Genomic DNA, 17,039 nt, shown 5'->3' on the forward strand with positions numbered 1-17,039 from the left:
AAACCTGTAGCAAACACACACACACACACACACACACACACACAATCTTCCCCTTAAAGACACATGCACGCATGCACGCCTTATCACATTTACAAATGGTGCCGGAGTGCACAGTGACCTCTTCAGGACCAGAACAGGAGATTCTGTCCCCATTCTACTCAGCTCTGTCTGCGAGCAGCTTTCTCCCTTGGCACCGTGTGTGCATGCCTGTGTGTGTGTGTGTGTGCGTGTGAGTGTGTGGCTATGGTAATGCAGTGGGTCTGCAGTCGCTACTAACTGTGTTTGGGAACACTCCTCACGTCAGCACAGCCTGCCGCAGCAGCATTCAGGACTTTCTATTCCTCTCCTCAATGATCCTCCATCCTCCCATCCATCTCTTTGCCTGCCTGTCTGCCTCTCTGTCTGCCCTGTGCACTTGTTTGCTTATTCCCCAGCGTTGCCCTCTATTCCTGTCTCCCTCCTGTCCTCGCTCTCTTTTTAAGTATATGTTTTTAATAAGGCGATAGGAAACAAGTCAGTGCAGGTCAGTTGGTGGAAAGGCTGTATTTGCAGGGCATGGGTTTTGAGAGGTGATTTGCAAAAATGACACTGATTTATAAAAATGTCTTTTCTTAAAGCCATTAGGCGCCAAACAGTGAAAGATTTTGGACACTCATTCATTTAACCGCCAACAAAGCAGTGCGTGATATTAAAAACGGAGGTTAGGTCCATCCAACCAAGGAGTAACTTGCAAGTTAGGGCATGAGAAAAGAAGAAGGGACAATTTGCACCATCTGGAGACAAATCACACCTCCTTAGCTGAGAAGGATAAATACGTATGTACAGGATTTAAGACAAAGAGAAAGCAACTTTGGTTCTATGTCATGAATTTCCCTGGAAATATTACACAGCTGAAATAACCGGTATCTGGCAGAGTCGCTCAAAGGTCGAGCTTGGATTAAAGATGATACTAAAAGTCTATTGTCTGGATAAAGGACGAAAATAGACCTGAAAATAGAATGAATTCAGTGGCAATGACAAAGCTTGAGTTTTGTCAGAGAAAAAGGAGTTTATCTCCTGTTGCAGTGTTTACTAATGTGAGCAGCTGATGTGAATCCTGGACCCAAAGCTTGGATCTGTACGGACAGCAAGCCCTTATATGTGGACTTTAGGGTGGATGGTTGGGTCAAGAAAAAATCCAGTAAAAGATAAACACATCTTGTTTGCTGCTTGAGGCAGCAGTATTTCAAAACCTTTCTAATGAAATCTCTCCTATATTGTTCCAATCGAAATACGTTACCCAGCTCTTGCCAATTAGTCCCATGGTGTCAACTTGGCACCTTTCACATTTGTGTACTCTATTAACTATAAAAGCAGATAATGGCTAAATAGTACCATAACCCATTAGTTTATCTATTTATCTATTTAAGCAAACAACTTAACAATTAAGCCCCTGGTCATTTGTACATTGGCAGCAAAGGGGATAAATAAAGCTGTGATTGTATGGATTGTGTGTCTGCATTGGTTTTTTGCAAGTATATGTAATATAATAAAATAGTTAAGTGTTGTTGTTTTTTAATAGGTGTTCATTTGTTTGTGTAGTTTGTTGTGTTTCCCTTTTCTAAATGGAAAAGGAAGAAATAGTATGTGAGACCTGCACCATTAATATGCAAGGACATTAAAAAGTCATCAAAAGCTTTCTATTTGCAAGTTGATTTAAAACACTTTGGTAATGTTACCATGACAATCCATCAATTTAGTCCAAATGTTCACCCTTGAGCGAAGTTATGTGGCTTTGCAAAATAGTCTGATCCTCTGAATGATTCACTGACACATGTTCTGTGAAGTTAAAATGGGACTAAACTGTAATCCATATAGCACTTATCAGCAAGTCAAAGAATTAACATCCATCCATCCATTTTCTTACTGCTTTATCCTCCGCATGAGGGTGACAGCGGGTGCTGCGCCAATCTCAGCTGACATATGGCGACAGGCGGGGTACACCATGGACAGATTGGCAGTCCATCGCGGGGGCCACTTAGAGACAAACAACCATCCACTCTCACACTCACGGTCAATTTAGAGTATCTGCATGTTTTTGGACTTTGGGAGGAACCTGGAGAACCCGGAGAAAACCCACGCACACATGAAAAGAACATGTAAACTCCATGCAGAAAGGCCCCCGTGACTGCTCGCTGCAAAGGCAACAGTGCGAACCACCACACCAACCGTGTGGCCCAAGAGAAACATCATTCCCGACAGATCACAGGACTGTCACTGGGACGCACGCAGACTCCCATGTGTCATGTTGCCATCTGATTGTGTCATCTGCGTGTTTCATGAAGTAGAATTGTGAGAGGAAATCATTTCTGTGTCCACATATGTGCATAAACAAAAACAGACGAGGGCCCAAATACCAGTAGGGTCACTTCAATTGTTTGTAAAAGCCAATCTGGCCACACCATTTTCCCAACATCTACTTACAACCAAGCACATTATATTTGTCACAAAGCAGTCTGGGGGTTAGTTTTTTTTTTTTTTTTTTTTTTTTTTAAACCTACACAATTAATCTATAAGTCCATTTATCCATCTTATTAAATTAATGTCGCCTCCTCTCTCCATCGCTTAGTCCAGCTTAGCCTGCCATTCATTCACTTTCCATCCCTCCAGCTTCTCCGTCTCTCCTCCGACACATTTGCGCTGCCCGTCTATTAAATTATCCCTCCGTCTCTCAGCGTACCGACTCTTTCAATTCACCCATCCCTCCCACAGCTCCCACCCATTCTCTTTTGAAATATTCATTGATGTCTTAAACACTTTTTTCTGTCTCTTTGACACACACCAGCACCTTTCTTTAACTCTTTCACCACCCTGTGCAGCCCTCTTACGTTAGGTAAGCATAGATAAGCACACTCATGAACAAGGATCTGGGTTTTTTTTTACACATATTCTATACATATAGGCATAATTCCTCATTTAAGCGACATAAAATGTAATGTGATACAATAAAGTGCATAACAGACAATAAGAGACATTGCATGATACAAATAAACACTGATACTAGCACCAACAACTGGTTTGAGTTCGAGTGATTTCAAAGTAAAATCAATCATAAATGCTAGTGGTTGTTTGTGGTGATGTAATTTCAAATAAATCACACCAGAACTGTACAGCGGGGGAAAGAAGAAAATGGTTGGAGACGGTGTTACATCGCATCTGAAAGAATAATGGAAAATAAATGACTGGCTGAGCCTGAATATTCAGTTACCCGAATACATTTTTCCTGTAATATGCTTACTGCAACCTGTTGCTTATCTCATAAAAGTGTTGCTTTTTAATGACATCTCATTTTTAATGTATGGGGTTTATATTTGTTATCAAAATTCCCGCTGAAAATACCCTCTCCTATTTCTGTCTCACGTCCACAGTGAAGAAACACACACAGAGGGACACAAAGCAAGTCATTTTCTTTTATTTGGACTATAGGTAATATAAAAGCAAGTGTTTTTTTATATTCACGTGTGGCCTCTCCATATGAGATTTCATTTAAGTCGTGAGTGTTGCATTTCAATTTCAGTCAACTTGCATAACGCTGTTTGAGAGCCTCTCTGTCCTCCTAGCCATCTCCCAGACCATGGTTCACTAGCGTAGCCATGCTTTAAGTTTATTTTTATCCCTCCTATCATATTACGTGACCAGTCAGTCAAATCAAATCTGATTTATGTATAAAGCACTTGTCACACAGTACTTTATCACAGAGCACAAAGGACATTCAAGCTGAATGTACTGAAACAAATGCTAATATAACACAAGACCAAGTAGACACAGCATGCAGACTTGGTTGTTTGGATGAGTAGGAGGAAATGACAGCACAGTGTTAGATTATGACATCTCCAAGTTATAAGGATAGAGAACAGGAAGAGTGGAGAACATTATACTACTAATATAACTAACTAATTGTCCATTTCAGACTCTTCGGGCAGACGCTGTGCATTCAGCCGGTTATTTGAGTTTTTGTTACACGTTGCTGTGACCTTTCTGTCAATCTCGAACCAGTCTGGTCATTCTCCTCTGACTTATGGCATCACCAATGCATATTTGCCAAGAGAACTGCTACTCACTTAACATTCTGCCACTTTTTTGGAGCATTCTCTGTAAAACCTAGAGATGGTTCAGCAGTTTCTGAAATACCCTGAACAGCTGTCTGACACCAACAATGTTCAAAGTGACTTAAATCAATTATTTGTCCCATGCTAATGCTCAGTTTGTACTTTGGGAGGTTGTTAGTGGGAGGTGAGTAAATGAATCTTGTTATGATATTAGGCTCACAAGTGGTGTCACAAAGAAGTATTCCCACCAACCAGACACTGACTATCAAACACATCAGAAAGCAAAGACACACACTAATCCCTACCTCCCCGACCAGCTAAACACACAAATGTAATTTACCGCAATATTTACACTACTTACGATGAGCACACAGACCTCGGCCAGATTGGAGGAAGTTTGTTACTTTCTCAACACACTGTTGCCTCCACAATCTCTCTCCTCGACTCCTCTTCTGGGAGGACGCCTTTATGCCCCCCCCCCCCCCCCCCCCCGGCCACCAGGCACGGGCCAATCCCTTGTCTCCTGTCAACACATCTGGATCGCCAGCACGTGGGGAGATACGGCAAGCGACGGGAGCTCTCACTCCTGTGCCCCAAAAACGCAAACGCAATCACAGAACAGATCATTTATATTGAACGTAACGGCTCAGCCGTAACACGTGCATTTTTAACTCTGTGATCCCTGTGATCTGAGGGCTTGTATGGCTTGCATTGAAAGGTATTGGATTGAAGGTAAAACCATAGGGTCATAAATTCACTGTTGTCAGTTATGAGCCACATCAGTTGTCATTTCGCAGCCATGTTGTCACTGGTCAGTTACAGGTTTGTGCCGAGCAATGAATACTGACCAAATTTAACATCACACCATAGCAATCACTAAAAAATATTCATATTATTCTCTATTCAAGTGCAAACTTTTTGGCTCCCACGCGGGCAAGCATTCATTTTGGTTATCGACATGGTTGATTTTCAAAATGTCAGCTTCACACACCCACCATTTTGTGTGTCGGCTGGAGTCATTCATGAAGTCACTGATTCTCTGTGTGCTATTCAGTGAAGCTGTATTCTTGTTGGCTACAGGGGAGTGTGAAGCAGCTGTGCATGTAGCACTGGCTGACACACTTGCAGCATTTTGGAGGCACACACTCCTGCACACAGCGGCAAGAGTGTGCCTTATTTGTATTTCTCACAGCGTTTCAGGGGGAGGGGAGGACAGAGATTGGAAGGTAAGAGACAGATGTCAGATGGCAATGGGGGGGGGGGGGAGCAGCAAGTAATGAAGGAGTGAGTGACATGTAAATGAGGATGAAAAGAGGAGAGGGAGCCGAGGTGAAAGGGGTGAGACAAGGAAATAAAAGGAAAAGACTGGAAAATTGCTGCAGGTGGGAGACAAATGAGGATGGAAGAGTGGGGAGAAGAACGTGGGGAAGGAGAAACCGGAGGGGGAGGAGAGAGAGAACGAATACCAAATGCAATTTAGAGGTGAGAGTGAAAGGAAACTGTGACATTTTTTTTCTCCTTGAATCAACAGTTAAGTGAACCTATAGTGTAGTGTACTATTGGTATTGGAGTTCAGTGAATATGAATATAACACAGGTGAGTGTGAGTATTGACTGATTCACAGCACCAGCGCAAAGTAAATCCACAGCCTGTGAGGAAACTGACATGTCAGGGCCATACCTGCACAGTGTGAAAATAAAAGCCCTTTAATTGGCTGCTCTCAGTGGACTGGTTTCAGCGGAGGAGTCAATAAAAAAGCACCAGACAGCTTCGAATGTGGAAATTGATTGTTCATAATACCACCAGAGAGAGCAGAACGTTGGGTCTTTTATCACCTAAACATGAGTTAAACAAAAAAATGAATAACGTATATTTACCTCCACTCTCAGATTGAATTTTCATTTGATTTCCCTCCATTTTTCAATCACTGAAAATGTGAGCTGTAATTCAGACGCCTGAAAATAGACCAGTCGTGGTTCCATGGTCGGTTTGATGATTGATTGATGGATTAACTCACTCACTGACTGGACCAGTTCATTGCTGCTATGCTGTAAGAAATCGTAAGAGAAATAACACACATTCACCAACTTCCTAGTACAACTTTGACCTATAGTATTTTTCATGTTATATTTATGACTCATATCATAACCACATTTTGCAGGGAGCTCTGCTAAAAACGTAAACCCACAGCACCTGAAATTGATGTCCATGTACGGCAGCCTGAGAGGGGCTTCCTGCTGCCGTCTCATCGCTCATCCCTCAAGGACTTGGGCGTTTCTGTTTGAAACTATGTTTGAATCACGTATGTATGAAGCAAAGCTCCACTTCATCCGTCAAGAACAGTGGATGGAAGCAGTGCATGCAGGGCTGTGCTCATGTTTCTCCCTCTTTATCTGTGCCTGAGGATTTATTGCCAAAGGCACTGCTGAGTTACAAATAGCCACGGCGCTGGCCTCTAAATTGATACAGCAGCTGTTCCATCAAGAAACCTATAGGCACCGTTACGTGACGAAGCATCCCAGAGTGTTGCAGAAATCCTGATGTTGAACTCAGACCGGCCTGACGCTGTCCCCTCTCTGTCAGCTTTGTGTTGTGACTACACTCGAGCCTCTGTTCAAATACCCTGAGAAGAAAACAGTGAATCAACTCCAATTTGAGATCAGCAGGAATTAATGTAGAAGCTACACACACCTCCTGCTGTGTTTACTCAAGCAGCGTTCAAAGAGAATTGCTGTCATAATTTTAATTTTCTTAGCGGGAATCTTCACAGTCTTTCACAACCAAGACATTGGGAGCTTATAGCAGTGTGGTGAATGTCTGAGAAGCCACACAATTCCCCTTTTTACACACCAAAAAAAATCATAATAATACATAATTCGCCTGTCATCCTGCTGTCATCACCTTAAAGGAATACTTCACCGATTTAGGGTGAGTATATTTGGAAAAATAGTGCTTCCCAACCTCAGTTTTCCCTGAGTTGAGAAATATCTTCATTCTTTTCTTTGTTACGTGCCCATAAGTGACACTTGGTCCAGTTAGCGTAACTGTTGGTCCAGATGGCGGACACTGTTTACATTCTGGGAATGAGGTCCTGTCCCCCTACAAGTGAGTCTAAAAAGTGCAGAATTAGCGTTGCAGTTTCAAGGCTCGGACCAAGTGTCACTGGTGAGAACGAAATAAAAAAGGAATGATATAAAAGATATTTCTGGACTCAGGGGAAACTGGGGTTGGGAAGCACAATTTTTCAAAAATACTACCCCTGTTCTAGATATACAAAGCTAAATGCAAATCGGTGAAGTTTTCCTTTAAGTAGTGTTCATATTGTAAGGGAACATAAAACAATACATTTATATTGATAAATTTTCCCATTTCCATTTGCAAAGATTTACTTACAGAAACATTCACTTCAAAACTCACAGGAAGGCAAAACAAATACTGAACACATTTTTTTAAAGAGAGGAAGCCACGTGATGAACCTTGGTTAATGTGTTCATTTGTGAGTGATTAGAGCAGCCTGGAAGCCATAAGCACACGTTTCAAATTTGCTGGTATATAAGGAGGCAGATCTGTTGAGCCTGTTTTTGTGCATTTTAACTAGTGCAGCCCCCCCACCCCCCATCCCATTTCTACCTCTTGTTTCTACTGCACTTCACACTCCGGTCGGTCGGAGTACTACAACCACAAGCACAAATACATAGGAAAGAGGTTTAAAATATGCAATATACAGTATATGTGTATGTAACATACAACAGTATAAGGCTGTTTCTTCTGTCACCACATCTGGATTGCCAGCACCTGGGGAGATAGGGCAAGCGACAGGAGTGCTCACCCGTGTCCCAAATCACAAACACAGTCACTGAACAGCTCATATACAGTATATAGAACATAACAGCCATAACTCTCATCAGACAGTAGTTTATAGAGATGAGGACACCGATACAACTACAAAAGCATATACAGCATAAACAAACAAAATAAATATCATACAATTTGATAAAAGTGCAATTTCAATAGAGTGCACTAAGTAAGTATATTACGTGACATTTATTCTGTAATTTAGTGATGTAATAAAAAATAAAATAAATGTAATAAAATAATAGTTCCTGAGTCATTCCATACATATGTTGTTGTTGTTGTTGTTTTTTCACCATCTACTACACTATTTCAGTTTTTGCCCAGAGAGAAAGATTGTTTCTGGGATTAATCACAAAAAGTGGCAGCTGAAGTAAATAATGAAGCATGATGGTAAAACGATGTTCACATAGTGTAGTTTTACATGGTGTAGTTAAAATTAGATTTTTCAAGTATTTTTACTTGATAGAGACAGAAGGGAGACACAAAAAAAGAAAGGAATAACATGCAGTAAAGAGTCCACTGCCGGGGGACAAATCGCAATCCGCAGAACAAGGAAACATAAGCCACTGTGGCACCTGTCCTATAGCTATTTGGATAACTGGTCATCCCTGTAAAATGTTGATTTTTAGAATTTAAACACAAATGATACACAAAATATATACTATAATACATTGTTGACCATTTTTATTCTATATTCTATTTTTATTTTATGTTCTGTCAGAAGAAGTGTGCGAGTCAGACACACAACAAAGAAATGAGAGAGTCTTTAGAATATAATACCTAAACTACCAACATTTCTGTCAGTTTATGTCACAGATCTTAAACAACGTGAGCAGGAAAATAAACTGATTTTACTGAGTCACTACTGTTTAATAGCCATTCATGGTTTTGGACTTGCCTTGTAAATAAAGCTACTGGTTCATATTTGTTTTTTTCAATGGGATAGGACTGTTGTTTACTGTCTCATTGGGCAGTCCACTCCAGTGGACTTACTGCATTGATTATTTGTGCCGACAATCAACATCATGAAAATAAAGACTGTCCTCGCAGGAGGGCAACAACAACACAAACCAACATTCAGAAGTTGCTTTCTGTTTATCCTTTGGGTTATTTTTGTTTTTTCCAAGCATAGGGCAACATGGCCGATCGTGACAACACATTGATAACATAGCAATGCAAGATTACGGGACAAGGAACCCAAAATTAAAATTATGTTGTAACATGTCTTATAAATGTGGTAACCTAGCAACCCTTCAAGTGGGACTGTAATCAGCAGCATAGTAGGGGTCCCCTCCTGAGGAAAGAGAGCTGACTGTTTTTCGTGTTTTATGTATTTGTCATCTTGTTTTTCCACATTAAAAAAATACTCAGTAATGTAATGTTGCTTTGGCAACGGCATATTGTCCACATCCATGCCAATAAAGCTTCTATGAATTGAACTGCAAGAGGAAGAGAGAGTCGGCGAGAGTGAGAGATGAGCAGCGTTGGCATGCAAATAGTCGAGCATGCATGTACCAATAAGTACATGCACAAGTGGACTCATTTGAGAGAAAGATGAGGAGAAGCAGAAGATGACATGGAGGGGGAAACACAAATGAAACATGACACACAAGTGGTCATGCTGGAAGTATACACAACAATCCGAAAACACAACCCTGAAACCCTGCAGAGTCCTTTTGCCACAAATTGTAGATTGCTTGCCAGTTAACCAATAAGCAGCTTTGGGGGCAAAAAAAAAGAATCAATAACAGCTTCTAAAGTAAAACATTCTCTCCACTGATACAGAGAGCTCTTAAATTTAAAACCTGGGACAAAACAGCGTTACTTGTAGAAAACCCCAGGTAAAGAAAACAATGTAGTTCCACTTTCATACATGTATCCCATAAATATTTAACTGCGTTTTTCCATTACTATGTTATACATAACATACAGTATATACAGAGTGTATAAGAATGTGCACTAAAGAGTGTCTTATATTCTTTCTTTTTTTCAGCACAGCCTAAATAATCTGATGGGAAAAAAAACTAACAAACAGGTCTATTTTGTGACTTCTGCACAATTATTGCTACTTTATATCACTACTGAAAATGCGATATAAAATGAATCATAACCTTGACTCAACAACACATAAGAAGAACATTTTTTAAAGCCTGAATATGTGACCTGTCAACACACACCCCTAGGAAGTCCATATAAGGAGTTGGGTATTATTTCCATGGTAAATGACCATGGTTGCACCTGCAGATCTGTGCCGCATGAGCACTAAGGGTTAAGTCTGTATGGCTATATAATACTAGAATATGTGAACAGATTTGTGGCAGTAATTGGACATTGAGATCATTTGGTATCCACAGTGCAAGTCTGCACAAACACAACAGCAGTGACCAGTTAAGTATTGTTTCTGAAGGAGGAAAAAAAAAACAAACATGGTAAGCATTGTTGTATAAGCGTTCAAATGTGGTGAACACTGGGTGACATCAGGAGCCACAGCAACCTGTTGTGCGCTCAAAGTCAAACATGTCCTGGAGATAAGTCGGCGCATGACCAAAACAGTGTCACACCAGTCTTTGTCCTTTCTGTCGTACAGTAACACACTGAAGAGGAATTTGAACACTGTGAGAATGAATGTGAGAACTGTCTCTTATGTTTGATTGTTTTACACATTACACATTATAAGCACATTAGACAAATTAAAAACACACAAATGACAGAGTTTGTCGGTCTCAGATAAAATGACACCATAAATTGCCTCACTTTAAGTTGGACTGTAGTAGGAGGCAGTGTCACGTGACCTGCGGCGGCCACTCAATAAAGTTGCAGATCTCATCTATTTTGCATGGAAGTCATAATTAATACATGCGGCAGCGGTGAAAGTGTGTATTCCTTGGCTGTCGGAAAACAGTGAGTTCACCCTGAAAGTGTTGTCGTGTATAAAAATGTGAACAAGGACACGTCGCAGAGGTAAAAGTCTTGGGACAGCGGCAGCGTGAAAATGTGTTGAAACAATAAAAGACTTAACACCGTGTCATGAGGAAAAGGTGCAAAATGCAACACACTGAGAAAAGCAACAACAAACAGTATTTACATAAGAGACGTTTGTCGTTTTACCTGCACACAGTAAAGCCGGTAGTATCCTGTAGACATTGTGTCTATTAAGAGGACTTTTTTGAACTTTTTAATGACTCTTTTTTGGACCTTTTGTTGATTTATAATTCATTTTGGATTTTCTCTTGTGTTCGTACAGACATTCAGTTTTTAATTTTTGATGTGAACTCCTCCTGTGTCGTTGGTTTTGATTTACTTCACGTTGTCCTGTTTTCCTGCTCCTGTGATGGTCTGCCCTGCCCTGGTGGGTTTCACCTGCGTCTCATTATCAGTGCCTCCCTCATGTATTTTGTCTCTGTGCTTCCAGCCTCTTTTGTTGGATCATCTGTATAATTTGGTGTTTCATTCTGCTATGTGCTTCTGTTCTCCTGAGCCCCCGCGCTCCCAGTGTCTCCGTCTTTTTCTTTAGGATTTTGCTTTGCCGTGTTCTGCCCTTTAATAAGATGTTTTTGTTCATTACATTTTTACTTTTTTTAATGCTCCACATTCGGGTCCTGAATTGCTTGCACCTTGACAACTTTTAGCATATGCTCCAAGAAAACAAGTATGGATGTTGACTGTCAAATTGTAACAGAGCCTCTCCGGTTGGTAGCCTGCAACAAACAAACCCAGAAAACACTGGTGGCTGCTTTTTAGTGACTGCCTAAAAGTGAGGTGTAACTTTTTTTTGCAACAATAAATCAAACGTGCACTTCAAAGGGTTGTTCAGTTTATATTTAACAGAGAATGTTTAGATGAACAGAGTATAGTAGTTACAGTGTCCCATAATGTAAAATAAAGTATATAAAAAAAGTGGTAAAATTCACATTCAATGTAAAAACATTTGTTTTCTTTCCCAACATGCTACTCATCTATATGTAAGGTCTCCTACTGTATAGAATAGTCTCTTTGCGTCATCTCTTGCACTAATGTTTTTGTTGAACCTAATATTTTATTTTTATATAAGACGGAATAGAATACGTGTAAAAAAGACAGGACCAATTAAATAGAATGTGAGGTCAGTCACTACACGCACATTAGGTGGATTCTCGACTGACCCATTACCCTGGTCGAGTCCTCCCCTCTGTCTGAACTTCCTCTTCTTTCTCCCTGACGTACAATCTCTAATTATACCTGAGTGTAAAGAAATAACAGTGAGCTCTCCCAATGCCTACCTCTCTTTTAATATGAAAATATTGACTAATCCACTGACGTGATGTGGATGTTTTTCGGAGGAGTTTGTAGTATTAAATGACTGATGATCCTAATCAACAAATGAGAAGGTGCATTTTACTCTCCCCGTAAAGGAAGATGAAAGGATTCAGTCATGGTCTACCTCTTTATCCTCCACATGAGGGTGACACGGGGCTGGAGCCAATCCCACCTAAAATGGGGCAAAAGGCGGGGTACACCCTGGACAGGTTGTGAGTCCATCGCAGGGCAAACATATCAAGACACACAACTGTCCCCTCCCACATTCACACCTCAATCTAGAGTTACCAATTAATCTCTGCATGTTTTTAGGACTATGGGAGGAAGCCGGTGGGCCTAGAAAACCCACATGCACACAAGGAGAACGTGCAAACTCCATACAAAAAGACTCTCGGTCACACCGGTATTCGAACTGCCAACCTTCTTGCTCTGAGGCAACAGTGCTAGCCACTACTACACAGTGTGAACCCAGAAAGGATACATAAAGATTACACTCGTTTCTCCGGGAACAGAATTTGTGATCTCTCAGAGAGACCACTCAACAAAATAATGCGAGTACTTTCCAGCCCTGTGGCAAGAATGAATATTTGATCAGCCAGTTGGAGATTTCAATATTTAATTCGCCTGTTGCAGGTGAATAAAGAGTGAAACTTTTATATTTAATCATCGCAGGAAGTGTCATTTATGCTTTCATTGTATTAGACTTTTCTAGCAGCCTGTAAGCACGCCATTACACTTTCTACAAACTATAGAGACTTAAATATCAAACAACTGTGAACCGCAACACGTCATTTATTGGCCACTGTGAGTATTTCATAAAGCTGAAATACATGCAGATAAGATGTCAAAGCGCCAGCATTGCTATACAACAGCTACACTTAGGTCCTTTGTGCATTTGCTACAGTGAAGGTTGTTCCCGATGAAGCATGTGCTGGCTCACAAGAAAGACAAGCAGCAGCGCTGCTCTACCTTGAAGTTTCCCTTGTACACGTCAGCAGGAGCAATGAACTAGACTCTTGCTTCAGTGCAAGTGACAAGCACACATGCACCTTGTTGTGTCATGACCTTACATCGGTTTGTCACCATGACACACTCTTGGTATTCTCACTGCGAGCCTGGGAGCATGTGCGCTGGGCTGGAACGTCCATAACTCCATAATACACACGTCTCAGGTTGGGGCTCTGGTGTGAGCATTGGACTGAAACCGGCCAATATAGCTAGATACAAACACGCACACACGGCGCCGCTGACTTAGAGCACTTATTTCAAATTGCATTAAATTCTGTCTACATAATTCAGGTTATTTCAGATTTGAGGGAAAATAGATTTGAATATCTCCAGTGAGCCTCTAATACTGAGTCTCAACTTTGATGCATAAACCCATCCTAGGATAATCACTGTAGACACAACTAGAACTTTCTTTCCCTGCAGCTAACACACACACACACACACACACACATTAACCTTGATCTACCTTGATCTTGCAGACGTCATTGTGGGTTCTCCTTCTATTCCTGTGACAAACAACACACACACACACACTAAATAATTTGGACAGCCGAAACAAAGCGTTATGCCTGACCTTATCCTACGCAGAATTCAGACTGCAGCCCTAAACTCCACCAGTTCCTCAGAAATTTGTTTCTGCCTCATCGGGACAAGGTTTTGGCCTCCATGAGGACTACTGGTCCTGATATGGTCAGTGTTTATGCCGGGAAAGGCCCCAGAGAGGTATCAAATACAAGAACACACATACATGCACACACACACACACACACACACACAGTGTGCTACCTCTGTTCTACTTCTCAAGCAATGAAAACTGAAACTAACGTACACATTCCTGAGGCTCTCTCTCTCCCCCCCCCCCCCCCTCTCTCTCTCTCAAACACATACACCAACACACTTCCCCTATAAAAGTTTGACACCAATTCCACCACACACACACACACTGCACTCCCTTGATGTTGTCATCATTCACAGCCACACATGCTACAGTCAGAAAGCATTTGTCTCTGTGGTGGACATCGTGGGTCAGCTCTGTGACAGTAGGCAGCATCTCCTCTGCCCTTGTGAATAAAGTTTGATGACCTAAGTCCACACGGGATGACACAAAGCCACATCACTAATACATCATCAGTACATCAGGTATAGAGTTGGATACACAGCACAGACATATGTCTGCATGGTGTCATGTCATTCAGTCTGAATGCCTTTGCTACACAGCAGGGTAATCCATGATTAATCCACATATACTCATGTTTCCATGAGTATATGTGCACGTCTTCTGTTTTACAGGTTAATACATTAATCTGACCCACCTCATTATTTATGGTCTGCTGCAAACCAACCGATTTTTGGTCATTTGCTATGAGACCTTGTTTTAAACAGAAGCCAGGTGAGGGACCTTTTTGAAGAATAGCCACGTCCGTCTGCTGTGTTACATTCTAGATCCTAAATGACTGTCACACTCCAAATCCTTGATGTGATTAGATTTTCGATATTAAGGTCACAGTTGGATTCGATTCTCAATCTTTTTTTGCTCTCTTTTTGCGCAGATGGGTCTGCCATTTTTAGTCTAGGATTATTGGTTTTATGCCTGACTATTTGTTGAAAATGTAATTTGAGTTTATCAATAAAGGTTGAAAATCAGGCAGAAGTGTGAGGTTAACGGAATACTCCACTGATTTGCATTTAGCTTTGTATTACTAGAATATGTGTAGTATTTTTGAAATATTGTGCTTCCCAACCTCAGTTTCTCCTGAGTCGAGAAAAATCTTTATACTTTTTTTTTGTTTACGTGTCCACCAGTGTCCACACAAACACAGCTTTGACTGCACAATGAACCCAAAAATCTTTACTCCAATGACCAGTGCACGGCTCCACAGACACAGCTCACCTGTCTGTGACAGTGGTGCTCCAAATCCTCCTCAGTAAAATTATCTTTTTTTTTCTCTTCACTCTTGTCAGCTTTCATGTGGAGTCTCTTATTTCTTTCGAATCTGCTTTTCCTCGCTCTACTCATTGCCGCCTCTCTTGTTTTTGGGAGTGTGCCTGACATTGTAGTAAAACCGTTTTCTGAGCTAAATTCATCAAACTATCTTTGCATGTGCATGAGTCTGTGCACATACAAGTGAAGGAGGGAGTGAGAGGGGAAACTAGTGTACGTGACGTCCTCTACTGGCTGTACGACATAACGGGCAGAGTGCTTGGACTGGGTGGTCGTTGCAAAGCACTCAGCCATCCATCGACCGACAGCCATTGATCTGCAAAATCCAATGACTCACTAACTGCTCAGTATGCAACCCACATGCATATACATGCTAGAACAACTGCTGTGTGCACACAAGCTCGCTTGCAGACACTGACAGAAAGACCTATGACTGTAATTACTGACTGACTCCACAATTTAAAGTATAACTGGCTGAGATCATTAAAGTGAGTTATTTTTTTCCACTGATTTTAGTTTGTGCAGATAACTAACGCGAGCCCACACAAAGTAGTAAAGAAAATAACATTGGAGGGCAGCTCTGCATTTGTGTATTGGGGTGAGGAGGTTTTTGCCATTTTGTTAAAGTTTTGCAAGTACATGTATTTTACAGAGGAGGATTTTGTTCATCATGATTGAATGTTTTATTCCAGTGTCTTGCTTAACAAAATATCTCAAGACTGCAATGAACAGCAATTGGCAACAACAGAAAAGTAAAGTAGAGGAGTGACTGACAGCTAATTGAGCTGCAAAAATATGACATTATTATTGTTAAGTGTTTGGTGTATCTGTCAATATACTTGAATATCTCCATGACCAGCTATTATTTTTGCACAAATGTGGCCACCCCAGCTTGTCTTGTATGGTTTCTTCTTTTGAACAGATGCTGGATTTGCACCACCTCCACAAATTCCTTACTATATTTCCAAACTGCGTTTATGTGCGAAAATGTTCTCGTGCTGTTCTTGAGTCCTTCAGATAAAGGTGGACTGATGAGTCCTGACCTGAGGAATTGGGTTTCCTTTGTTATGACGTGTGTGTTCTTGAAGCGTTTGTTTGGTCTCCCTTGCACAGTGCGTGATTTTCTCATTCCCCTTCCCATCCCATCCCATCCGCTTGTGGTCAAGTTCTGAGCCTGGTGGTATGGAGTGATGTAGGGCTCTGATATCGCTAAGTTCGTGCACTACCTAATGATGAGAATAAAAGAGTAAATATTGATCTCTCTCTCTGTATGTGTGTGTGTTTTCTTTATACTTCAGGCTTCTGTGATCTTCAAGGGTCATTGCACAGTCAAAGAAAGCCCTACTCCGACATCTTCCTGTGTGAATCTAATGTTGCCGTCCACTACATTCATGTATTAAAGCTCCCAGTAAAGAGCTCAGACCACTGGTGTACACTTATTTAGCCACTGATAGAGACACCAGTTAGCCCGAGGCATAGCCATCAGTCTGTAGAGGACCTCATTATCTTGGAAATAGATGCTTTTAAAGAATATATGAGAATCAGGGGGATGATATCATTGTGATTTATTGAATACTGTATGTTGTATGAACAATGTGTGTGTGTGAGAAAATTAACTGCACACCAGCAACCAGTTTTAAAGGAAGCTTAAGGGGAAGGTTGAGCCTAAAAACAAATTACATACTGTACCTCCTGGAAACAAAAACAAAGCAAACATCTCAGGACTTAAAATCAACTCACAACAGGCTGAACATCCATCCTCTACTGCTTTACCCTCCACAGGAGGGTTGCGGGGGTGCTGTGCCAATCTCAGCTGACATAGGGTGATAGGCGGGGTACACCCTGGACAG

Source organism: Solea solea, chromosome 2 (assembly GCF_958295425.1).
Source record: "Solea solea chromosome 2, fSolSol10.1, whole genome shotgun sequence".
Lineage (NCBI taxonomy): Eukaryota > Metazoa > Chordata > Actinopteri > Pleuronectiformes > Soleidae > Solea > Solea solea.